This window comes from Hordeum vulgare, chromosome 6H, assembly GCF_904849725.1.
Source record: "Hordeum vulgare subsp. vulgare chromosome 6H, MorexV3_pseudomolecules_assembly, whole genome shotgun sequence".
Taxonomy (NCBI): domain Eukaryota; kingdom Viridiplantae; phylum Streptophyta; class Magnoliopsida; order Poales; family Poaceae; genus Hordeum; species Hordeum vulgare.
In genome coordinates this window covers 184965878-184978710 of record NC_058523.1, presented here as the reverse complement: position 1 = coordinate 184978710, position 12833 = coordinate 184965878, and positions in this window count along the sequence as shown.

Below are 12833 nucleotides of genomic sequence, written 5' to 3'. Positions count from 1 at the left end.
GAGAGAAAAGGGCGAACGAAAAAGGCAAACGAAAAAGGAAAATATTTTTGTAATTTTTTGTTTTTCAGAAGAGGGGGAGAGGAAAACGAGAGGCAAAAAAGTAAATGCAAGAGATGAGTTTGCGACACTTACTTGGATGAGTTCTTGACTTGATCCTCCCCGGCAACGGCGCCAGAAATCCTTTTGCTGCCTCTTGAGCTTGCGTTGGTTTTTCCCTTGAAGAGGAAAGGGTGATGCAGCACAGGAGCAGTAAGTATTTCCCTCCGTTTGAGAACCAAGGTATCAATCCAGTAGGAGAATCGAGCCAAGTGTCTAGAGTACCTGCACAAACACAAACAAGCTTGCACGCAAGGCTATAAAGGGCTTGTCAATCCCTTCAAGATTGATTGCAAAGTGAGATCTGAAGGCGGAAAGTGCAACGAAGTAAAAGTGTAAGGCTGAAAATATGATGTGAAGTAGACCCGGGGGCCATAGTGTTCACTAGAGGCTTCTCTCAAAATAGCAAATAATATGATGGGTGAACAAATTACTGTCGAGCAATTGATAGAACCGTGCAAATTCATGACGATATCTATGGCAATGATCATACATATAGGCATCACGTCCGAGACAAGTAGAACGATACTTTGTGCATCTACTACTATTACTCCACGCATCGACTGCTATCCAGCATGCATCTAGTGTATTGAGTTCATGACGAACAGAATAACGCCTTAAGCAAGATGACATGATGTAGAGGGATAAAATCAAACCAATGATGTAAACTCCATCTTTTTACCCTTGATGGCAACGACACGATGCGTGCCTTGCTACCCCTTCTGTCACTAGGTGAGGTCACTTCACGGTATGAACCCAAAACCAAGCACTTCTCCCAATGCAAGAGTCATAGATCAAGTTGGCCAAACAAAACCCACAACTCGAAGAGAATTACAAGGATATGAAATCATTCATATAAGAGATCAGAAGAAACTCAAATAAGATTCATAGATAATCTGATCATAAATCCACAATTCATCGGATCTCGACAAACACACCGCAAAAGAAGATTACATCAGATAGATCTCCATGAAGATCGTGGAGAACTTTGTATTGTAGATCCAAGAGAGAGAAGAAGCCATCTAGCTACTAGCTATGGACCCGAAGGTCTATGGTGAACTACTCACGCATCATCAGAGAGGTCATGGTGTTGATGAAGAAGCCCTTCGTATCCGAATCCCCCCTCCGGCAGGGCACCAGAACATGCCCCAGATGGGATCTTGCGGAGACAGAAGCTTGCGGCGGCGGAAAAGTATTTTCGTGGATCTCTCGCGCAGTTTTGGATTTTTCAGGAATTTATAGGCGGAAGAGGTAGGGCATACGAGCCACAGGGGCCCACAAGCCTGCTAGGCATGGGCCCCCTTGGCCGCGCCTAGGGGGCTTGTGGCCTCCCCTGGTGGCCTCTACCTTGGTTCTCACGTCTCGTGCGTATCTTCTGTTCTGAAAAAAATCTTTTCGGAAGTTTTATTCCGTTTGGACACCGTTTAAAATCCTCCTCTCAAAAGGGTTAAAAACACGGAAAAAATAGGAACTGGCACTTGGTAACGAGTTAATAAGTCAGTCCCAAAAAAGATATAAAAGGCATACAAAACATTCAAAGTTTGACAAGATAATAGCATGGAACCATAAAAAATTATAGATATGTTGGAGACGTATCAAAAACCTCCTTTTATTCTTCGATGTCGAAGATTAGACATTTTGGTATCATATCTGTTTCCATGGATATGCATTTTGTTATTGTATACACGCTATATTTGTTTAAATAGAGCAAAACAACCAAAAAATAGCATAAAACACTAGTAGTACCATTGGGCATAGGATTACCAGAAGCTAGCGTTGCCGTCCTACACGCACTGCACATAGTTAGCAATAGCGCTTGTATAAGGAGCGCTATTGATATGTGACTTCATGAGTAGTGTTGGTCCAGAAGCGCGCTGCTGTTAAAAATAAGTTGTAGCGTTGTACAAGTAGCATGCCTACCAACACTACTAGTAGCTAAAATCTTGCTCTACTCATAGTGTTTTCCCTAGTAGTGTTATATAAGTTGAAGGTGTCACCTTACATGTAGAGTCCTAGTAGCATAGAAACTAGTCTCTCCTTTATTCCAAGCCATATCTTAGTCTTGGCCTTCTTCAAACAGTTGGAGTTGTCCTACAGGGAAACCCCCGTGTTGGTACACGTTCTTCTTCTGTGAGGGTACCTGTGTCCCATATCCATGACAGTACTATTCGAAGTTCTTTGTGCTGGATTGAATATGATGAATCTGAAATTGTTTGGTGTTATCTTTGTGACACTTATAGGTATGGCTCAATTGATTGATCGGAAAGGATAACTTTGAAGTGGTTTGCTACTCATCTTATGTTCTCCACTATTGATAAGAACTTTGGAGTGATTCTTTGTCTTGCGTTGAGGGATGGTTATATGATCCAATTATGTCAACACTATTGAGAGATTGTACTAGTGGAAGTATGAACTCTCTATCTTATTTTCAAGCATTCGTCTACCATTTTTCTCGTTGTTTACTACCTGTTACCTTGCTTCTTTTATATTTTCAGATTATAAAAAACTATATCTAATGTCCATACTTCACTTGTATCACCGTCTCTTCGCTGAACTAGTGCACCTATACAATCTACAATTGCATTGGGTGTGTTAGGGGACACAAGAGATTGCTTATATTGGATTGCGGATTTTTTGAGAGAGACCACCTTAATCCTACACCTCTTGTGGATTTATAATCCTTAGGTCATACACTTGAGGGAAATTTGTTGTCGTCCTACAAAACTCTTTGCTTGGAGGCCCAACAAAGTCTACAATAATAAAGTTGCATAGTGGACATCAAGATCTTTTCTACTGTCGTTACCGGGTAGGTGAGTGCTTGAAGTTTTATAATTAGATCTCACAATAGAATCTTTTAGTTTATTGGCTTTTACTAGTTTGGTTTTATAAAAGACAACTAAAAATGGAAATTAGGTTGCCTCAAATGTTTCATTTGTATAATGTCTTTCTTGGAAATGATGGATCGGAAAATTGTGCGGAAGTGTTAGAAGAAGAGATCATAAAATATTTGGCACTAAATCCTTAAATGATAAGCACGATTGTTCACTGATATTAGTATGAATTCTCTAAATATCCATGATGCTAATGATATGCAAAGTCATAAGCTTGGGGATGCTCTATTTGATGAAGATGATATTTAGTCCCCCCAAGTTTTGATGATCAAATTTATTGTCGTGAGAGCATGCCTACTATTTATGACAATTATATTGAGGAAAGTGGGTTTGGAAGAGTGTCAATTTTAGGTGATTATTATCCCTCTACTTTGCAGGGTGTTGAATCTTTTCATAATGATAAAAGTGGATTTGGAGAGGTCATGACTTTGTTTAGTAATGATCCCCACTATTTGGGAAGAGGTTCTAATTGATTATGACAACAAAGTAGCTATCTATCATGATTATGTTGATGACATAAATGCTATAAACAATAATAATACCCATGAAACTTTTTAGCATGATTTTAATATTAAATTTTCTTATGTCAATCAAGTATCACATGATATTTACTACCACCATTTCTGAACATAATACTTTTTGATTGTTTCACTATGGACTACATACACATGTATATAGAAATACTTTACAATATAAATTAACTCCTTTTGCTTTGCATGTTGTGTATAGTGGAATCTCTAAAAAGACTTATATTTAGGAACACATTGAGTATTTTTTGAGTTTGCTCTCACTGCTATGAATAATAAGAAATTTTCTCATGTGGAGAGTAATGAAAATTCTATGTTTATGTATCATGAAAAGAATGTGTATGTATCATGTATCATGCGCATGTTGAGATGGATGTGTGGCCACACAAGGAAGGACCATGTTTGGAATGATTATATATGAGATAGATTTGAGGTAGCACCGATTGAAGATAAGCTTGTTCAACATCGTCTAAGATAGTATGGGCATATTGAGCGCACCCCTCCAGAAGCTCCAGAGCATAGTGGACGAAAAAAGCGTGTTGATAAAGTCAAAAATGGTCGGGGTAGACCGATCTTGACATGGGAGGAGTCCCTAAAGAGAGATATGAAGGATTGGAGTATCACCAAAGAACTAGCCATGGACAGGGGTGCTGGGAAGCTTGCTATCCATGTGCGAGAACCATGAGTTGGTCGCGGGATGTGATGGGTTTCACCTCTAGCCTACCCCAACTTTTTGGAACTAAAGGCTTTCTTGTTGTTATCGTTCTTGTAGTTGATCATGATGCTACCGAAAATTATTACGAAGGAGGAGCATATGCTTGTAGGTATTGCAATAATATCGAGTTTCCTCTCTATGTGTTGAAAATTTTCAAGTTATATATGCTTGTTTTGCCTTAATATGCTAGTTCATTCTTGCTACAATAAATTGTTTGTTAATAAAGTGCCTTTACATAGGAAGTGGGTGATACGTCCATTTTGCATCATGTTTTGTTACTATTATTTATAGTGTTTTATGCATTTTTCCATTTGATAGAGTAATTCTAATGCCTTTTCTCTCATAATATGCAAGGTTTACATCAAGTGGGAGAATGCTGGCAGATGGAATTCTGGACCTCAAAAAGCTACATCATAGATACCTATTCTGCACATCTCTAATTGGGCTGAAAATTTACGGAGATTAATTTTATAATAAATAAAAAAACTGGAGTGAAGAAGTACCGGAGGGGGGCTACTAGGTGCCAACTAGACACAAGGTGCGATAGGACCCTAATGTCTAGTGGGCCACCTGGCCCACCTGTGGTGACTATCTTCTGTTATAAAATCATTTTTACCGTAGAAAATCAAGGGGGGGACTTTCAGGACAAAGCGCCACCATATCGAGGCGGAGCGATTCCCCCGGAGGAACTTCCCTCCTGGAGAGATAAATCAAAGCCATCGTCATCACCAACAAACCTCTCATCTTGGGGAGGCCAATCTTCATCAACATCTTCATCATCACCATCTCCTCTAAAAGCGTAGTTCATCTCTTGTACTCAATCTTGTTTCGGAACCTAGGATTGGTAGCTGCGGTGTGACTCATAGTGCTGATTACATCTTGTAGTTGATGCTTAATGGTTTATTTGGTGGAAGATCATATTTTCAGATCCATTATGCTATTTAATACCTCTCTAATCAAGAACATGTTTATCACTTGTGAGTAGTTACTTTTGTTCTTGAGGCCACGGGAGAAATCATGTTGCAAGTAGTCATGTGAAGTTGATATTCGTTCGATATTTTGATGATATGAATGTCGTGATTTGCTTAGTGTTGTTATGTGAACGTCAACTACATAACACGTCACCACATTTGTGCCTAAGGTAATGCATTGTGGGGTATTCACTGGAGGGTGGGTTGCGAGAGTGACACAAATTTAAACCCAGTCTATGCACTACTTCGCAAGGGGCTGATTTGGATCCCTATGTTTAATGCTATGGTTAGAATTTATTCTTAATACTTTTATCATAGTTGCACATGCTTGCGGGAGGGTTAATCATAAGTGGAAGGTTTGTCCAAGTAATAACAGCACCCGAGCACCGGTCCACCCACAAACCAAATTACCAAAATACTGGACGTGAATTAACCCAACATGGCGAAAGTGACTACATGAAATTTCTGTGTGCCCTCAAGAATGCTTTGCCAATTATAAGAACTTGTTTTGTCCTGTCCTTTGCCACAAAAGGATTGGGCTACCTTGCTGCACCTATTCTTACTATTTCTACTTGTCACTTGTTACAATTATCTTACTATCAAACAACTTGTTACCGCTATTTTAGTGCCTACACAAATTACCTTGTTCAAAACCGCTTGTCATTTCCTTCTACTCCTCATTGGGTTCGACACTCTCACTTATTGAAAGGACTACGAATGACCCCCTATACTTTTTGGTTATCAAGAATATTTTCTAGCACCGTTGCCGGGGAGTGAAGCGTCTTTGGTAAGCGGAATTTGGTATGGGAAAATTTATATTACGTGCTGAAATTTAGTGTTACTTGTCACTATGGAAAGTAATCCTTTGACGGGCTTGTTCACGGTATCTTCACCTCGACTGGAAACACCAAGAGTTGTCCCGAAGCCTTCAGAACCTGCTGAAAATGTTTATTATGAAATTCCTTCGGGTATGATAGAGAAACTGCTAGCTAATCCTTATGCAGGAGATGGAACAAAACATCATGATATGCACCTAATCTATGTGGAAGAAGTTTGTGGATTATTTAAGCTTGCGGGTTTATCCAGATATGAAGTCAAGAAGATGGTTCTCCCTTTATATTTGGGGGTAAAAGCATTGACATGGTATAGGCTATGTGACGACACAGGATGTTGGAACTGGAATCGACTACAACTGGAGTTTCACCAAAAAAATATTCTATGCATCTTGTTCATCTTGATCAAAATTTTATCTATAATTTTTGGCCTCGTGAAGGAGAAAGTATTGCTCTAGCTTGGGGGAGGTTGAAGTCAATGTTATATTCATGTCCCAGTCATGATCTCTTGAGAGAAATTATTGTTCAGGATTTTTATGCTCGGCTTTCTCGTAATGATCAAATCATGCTTGATACTTCTTGCTCTCATTCTTTTATGAAGAAGACTATTGAATTCAAGTGGGATCTTATAGAAAGAATTAAATGCAACTCTGAAGATTGGGATCTCTACGAAGGTAAAGAGTTAGGTATAAAATCTAAGATCGATGGTGCTTAATATTTTATGAATATCGATGCTTTCAATAATTTTAGCACTAAGTATGGACTTGACTCTGAGATAGTAGCCTCATATGTGAAACCTTTGCTACTCATGTTGATATCCCTAAAGATAAATGGTTTAAATATCACCCACCTATTAAAGAAAAATTGAAGAACCAATTAAAGTTGAGGCTGAAACTATCATTTACAATGTTGGCCTAGTTGTGCCTACTTCTTATATTGAGAAATTGCCTTTCCCTGTTAGGATAATGGAACAAGCTAAAGGTTCAACTATGGTTAACAAAAGTTATGTTAGAACAACGAAACCCTCTAAGAAAATAAATGTAGAACCAGAAATGCTATGGCTAAAGACCTCTTGGTAGACAATATTGTTAGGCATGTTATTTATTTCTGTGATGAAGCTGCTAGAATTGCCAAACCTAATACTAAAGATACGAGTAGACCTGTTGTTGGCATGCGTGTCGTTTCAGTCAAAAAAGGAGATCATTCCTATCATGGTTTATGTGATATCGGTTCTAGTGTTAGTGCTATCCATTTTACCTTATATCAAGAAATTATGCATGGCATAGCACCCGCTAACATCGAAGACATAGATGTTACTATTAAACTTGCTAATAGTGACACCATCACACCACTCAGGATTATTAGAAATGTTGAAGTATTGTGTGGAAAAGTAAAATACCCTACTAATTTTTGAGTACTTGGCTCACCACAAGATAATATTTGTCCCATAATATTTGGTAGACCCTTATTGAACATTGTCAATGCTCAAATAGATTGCAAAAACAAAACCGTCACTGCTAATTTTCGTGGTATGTCTCATGAGTTTCATTTCTCCAAGTTTAGTAAGCAACCCCATGACAAAGAATTACCTAGTAAAGATGAAGGAATTAGTCTTGCTTCTATTGCCATTCCTCCTACGGATCCATTAGAACAATATTTGCTATATCATGAAAATGATATGCATATGCATGAAAGAAATGAACTAGATAATAAGTTCTTTGAGGAAAAACCTATCTTTAAACACAACTTGCCTATTGAAACTTTAGGGGGTCCTCCTCCACCCAAGGGTTATCCTATGTTTGAATTAAAGCAATTACCGGACACTTTGAAATATGCTTATCTTGATGAAAAGAAGATAAATCATGTTATTATCAGTGCTAACCTTACAGAACATGAAGAAGAAGGATTGTTAAAAACTTGATGATCTTAAGGGCATTAGTACCACTCTTCGTCAGCACAACATTAATATGGAACCTAATGCTAAACCCGTTGTTGATCACCAACAAAAATTGAATCCCAAAATGAAATAAGTGGTAAGAAATGAAATATTAAAGCTTCTGGAAGCATGTATAATCTATCCCATGGATGATAGTAGATGGGTAAGTCCCATTCATTGTGTTCCTAAGAAAGGAGGTATTACCATTGTTCCTAATGATAAAAATGAACTCATTCCACAAAGAATTGTGGCTGGCTATAGAATGGTAATTGATTTTAGAAAATTAAACAAAGCTACTAGAAAATATCATTATCCTTTAACTTTCATAGAACAAATGTTAGAAAGATTATCGAAGCACATTTCTTTCTAGATGGTTATTCTGGTTTCTCTCAAATACATGTGTCCCAACCTGATCAAGATAAAACCACCTTTACTTGTCCTTTTGGAACTTATGCTTATAGAAGTATGCCTTTTGGATTATGCAATGCACCTGCTACCTTTCAAAAATGCATGACTCCTATATTATATGATTTTTCTAAAATGATTGTTGAGGTCTTCATGGTTGATTTTTCATTTACGTAACTTCTTTTGATGATTGCTTAAGCAACCTTTATCGAGTTTTGCAGAGATGTGAGCAAACTAACCTTGTATTGAATTGGTACAAGTACCACTTTATGGTAAATGTAGGTATTGTCTTGGGTCATAAAATTTCCGAACAAGGTATTGAGGTGGATAAGCCTAAAGTTGATGCAATTGAGAAGATGCCATGTCTTAAAGATATTAAATGTATTTGTAGTTTCCTTGGTCATGTTGGTTTCCAGAAGAGGTTTATTAAAGACTTCTCTAAAATTTATAGGCCTCTTACTAATTTATTACAAAAGGATGTTCCTTTTGTTTTTTAGGATGAATGTGTAGAAGCCTTTGAAACACTTAAGAAAGCCTTAACTTATCCACCTATTATTCAACCACCTGATTGGAACTTGCATTTTGAAATTATGTGTGCTGCTAGTGATTATGTTGCTGGTGATGTTCTAGGACAAAGAGTTGATAAGAAATTAAACTCTAGACAGTGCCCACAGAAATTATGCTACCACTAAAATAGAATTCTTAGCAATTATATTTACTTGTGATAAATTCGGATCTTACATTATTGACTCTAAAGTAATTGTTCACACCAATCATGCCCCTATTAAATATCTTATGTAAAACAAATATGCTAAGCCTATACTTATTAGGTGGATTATTTTGCTTCAAGAATTTGATTTGCATATCATTGATAGGAAAGGAGTTGATAACCACGTAGCTGATAACTTGTCTAGGTTAGAAAATGTTCTTGATAACCCACTACCCATTGATGATATCTTTCCTGATGAACAACTAGTTGTGGTCAATGTTTCTCATAACACGCCTTGGTTTGCCAATTATACTAATTACATTGTTGCTAACTACATACCAACTAGTTTCACCTATCAACGAAATAAAAAAATCTTCTTTGGTTTGAGACATTACTTTTGGGATGACCCACATCTTTTTTAAGAGGAAGTAGGTGGTATTATTAGACGTTGTATACCTAAGCATGAACAGAGACAAATCTTTCGGAAGTGTCATGTGACAGCCCCAATGCTTTTTCTTCCCCCTTTGTACTCCTTTCCATATTTGGCAACCTTGTGATGCAATGTGATGGATGAGAGACTTGGTGATGTTGTCATTTCATGTGCATCATGCATAGCATTTGTTCCTTTTGTTCTTGTTTGATCTTGTGTGGTGGTGCCACCTGGTGGTGTGGTGATTGCAGGTATGTTGTGATCTTGTGCATGAGAATGGGTGCAACAAAGCCCACTGAAAAAACCATTGTTGCACCATGATTCAAACCCTCCCTATTCAAATATGTTGCTACATGTGTTTTCAACTTCTTTTAAAAATCTAATAAAAATGTTCCACCTCTCCTCTCAATTTTTGTGAGTGGTTTAGTGGGGCTCTTTTATTTTTGCCAAGCACCTCTCATTTGGTTTTTTTTCCAAATAGCTGAGGTTTATTAATAAAGTATTCATTTTACTTTGACCAAAATTAGTTAAACATTTTTTTATTAAAGGGGCATATTATCCCTTGCAAAGTATTTTTTTATTTTAATTTAAAACCCTTGCTATTTTCTGTGGAATTATATGGTTAGGCTGGCATTGTAAAATAAAAACAGAGGCCTTCTTTCAGTTTTGAGTTAAGAGAGAGGTCTCTGGGCCAGTTTCCTCCATGTGGCCAATCTCCTTAGTCAGAGAGGCCCGACGCACGATCATCTCCCTCCTCTCGCTGTCCTCAGCTGTACAAGCACAGGAGCACCGCTGATTCTTTTCCTCATCGATCGGGCGGCTCCAAGTGCGCTCCCCGAGGCTATTTAGCAGGCCCCTCTCCTCCTCGCAACCCTAGCTCTCCGTTTCCCTCCTCTCCTCCCTCTCGCGCTGCGAGAGACGAAGCAGGGCGTCTCCATCGCCATGATGAGCTCCGGTTCGAGATCGATGTCAGCGTAGCATCGACCTCACCTCCTCCCCGACCCTGCCAGGAGCAAGAGGACCTCAGCGGGATTCCATTTTCGCAGAGATCGACGAGTGGAGCCTCCGTCAATGACGTCCATGACGGCTGGTATCTTCGTCACCTCCGGCAAGCCCTCGTGCAACAGCTCCGCGCGCATCTTCCTCTCCCTCGTCGGGCATCTCTCCTCCGAACCCTAAGTTAGCTCCGCCTCTCCGTTTCCCCTTTGTTCGTGGCCGTCGCTGATACGTCTCCAACGTATCTATAATTTTTGATGGTTTCATGCTATTATCTTGTCAAACTTTGGATGTTTTGCATGCCTTTTATATATTTTTTGGGGCTAACTTATTAACTCAGTGCCAAGTGCCAGTTCCTGTTTTTTCCATGTTTTTGACCCCTTTCGGAGGAGATTTTGAAACGGAGTCCAAACGGAATAAAATCCTCGAAAAGATTTTTCCGTAACGGAAGAAGATCAGGAGACTTGCGAGCCAAGGCAGGGGGCCCAGGGGCCCCACAAGCCCCCACCTCGCGGCCAGGAGGGGAGGCCGTGACCCACAGGCTTGTGGGCCCCCTGGACATCCTCTGCCCTAGGGGTTGCGCCTATATATTCCCTAAAAATCCCAAAAAAAATCAGGAGATCATCGAAAGTACTTTTTCGCCGCCGCAAGCTTCTGTCTCCGAAAGATCCCATGTGGGGCACATTCTGGTGCCTTGTCGGAGGGGGATTCGGATACGTAGGGCTTCTTCATCAACACCATGACCTCTCTGACGATGCGTGAGTAGTTCACCATAGACCTACGGGTCCATAGCTAGTAACTAGATGGCCTCTTCTCTCTCTTGGATCTTCAACACAAAGTTCTCCATGGATTCTTCTCTCTCTTGGATCTTCAAACAAAGTTCATACCGTGCGGCGACCTCACCCAGTGACATAAGGGGTAGCAAGGCACGCATCATGTTGTTGCCATCAAGGGTAAAAAGATGGGGTTTTCATCATTGGTTTGAGATTATCCCTCTACATCATGTCATCTTGCTTAAGGCGTTACTCTGTTCGTCATGAACTCAATACACTAGATGCATGCTGGATAGCGGTCGATGTGTGGAGTAATAGTAGTAGATGCAGAAAGTATCGGTCTACTTGTCTCAGACGTGATGCCTATATGTATGATCATTGCCTTAGATATCGTCATGACTTTGCATGGTTCTATCAATTGCTCGACAGTAATTTTTTCACCCACCATGATATTTTCTATTTTGAGAGAAGCCTCTAGTGAACACTATGGCCCCGGGGTCTACTCCACACCGTATTTTCAGCCTCACACTTTTTACTTCGTCGCACTTTCGGCCTTCAGATCTCACTTTGCAAACAATCTTGAAGGGATTGACAACCCCTTTGATGCGTTGGGTGCAAGTTTTTTTGTGTTTGGGCAGGTACTCTGGACTTGACGAAACCCTCCTACTGGATCGATACCTTGGTTCTCAAACTGAGGGAAATACTTACTGCTCCTGTGCTGCATCACCCTTTCCTCTTCAAGGGAAAAACCAACGCAAAACAAGAGAAGTAGCAAGAATAATTCCTGGCGTTGCTAGGGAAGGACTTTTGTTGCCGTAGCAAAAGAATTTCTGGCACCGTTGCCGGGGAGGAAGATCTAGTCAAGAACTCATCCAAGTAGGTGCCGCAAACTCATCTCTTGCATTTACTTTGTTTGCCACTTGCCTCTCGATTTCCTCTCCCTCACTTCACCAATTTGCCTTTTTCGTTTGCCTTTTTGTTCGCCTTTTTTATCGCTTGCTCTTTTGTCCGCTTTTGTGCTTGCTTTCTTGCTAAAGTTACCATGAATGAAAACACCAAACTTTGTGACTTCTCGAATACTAATAATAATGATTTTATTAGTACTTCGATTGCTCCCGCCACTAGTGCGAAGTCATACGAAATCAATGTCGCTTTGCTGAATCTTGTTATGAAAGAGCAATTCTCCGACCTTCCTAGGGAAGATGCCGCATCCCATCTCAATATCTTCATTGAGCTTTGCGATATGCAAAAGAAGAAAGATGTGGATACTGACGTGATTAAATTGAATCTTTTTCTTCTTTGCCCAAAAATAGTATCGATTCTTGGGATAAGTGCAAAGATGCTTATATATCCAAGTATTTTCCGCCGGCTAAGATTATCTCTCTCCGTAATGATATCATAAATTTCAAGCGACTTGATCATGAACATGTTAAACAATCCTGGGAGAGAATGAAATTAATGATTAGAAATTGTCCCGCTCATGGCTTGACTCTTTGGATGATTATTCAAATCTTTTACGCTGGCTTGAATTTCACTTCTAGAAATATCTTG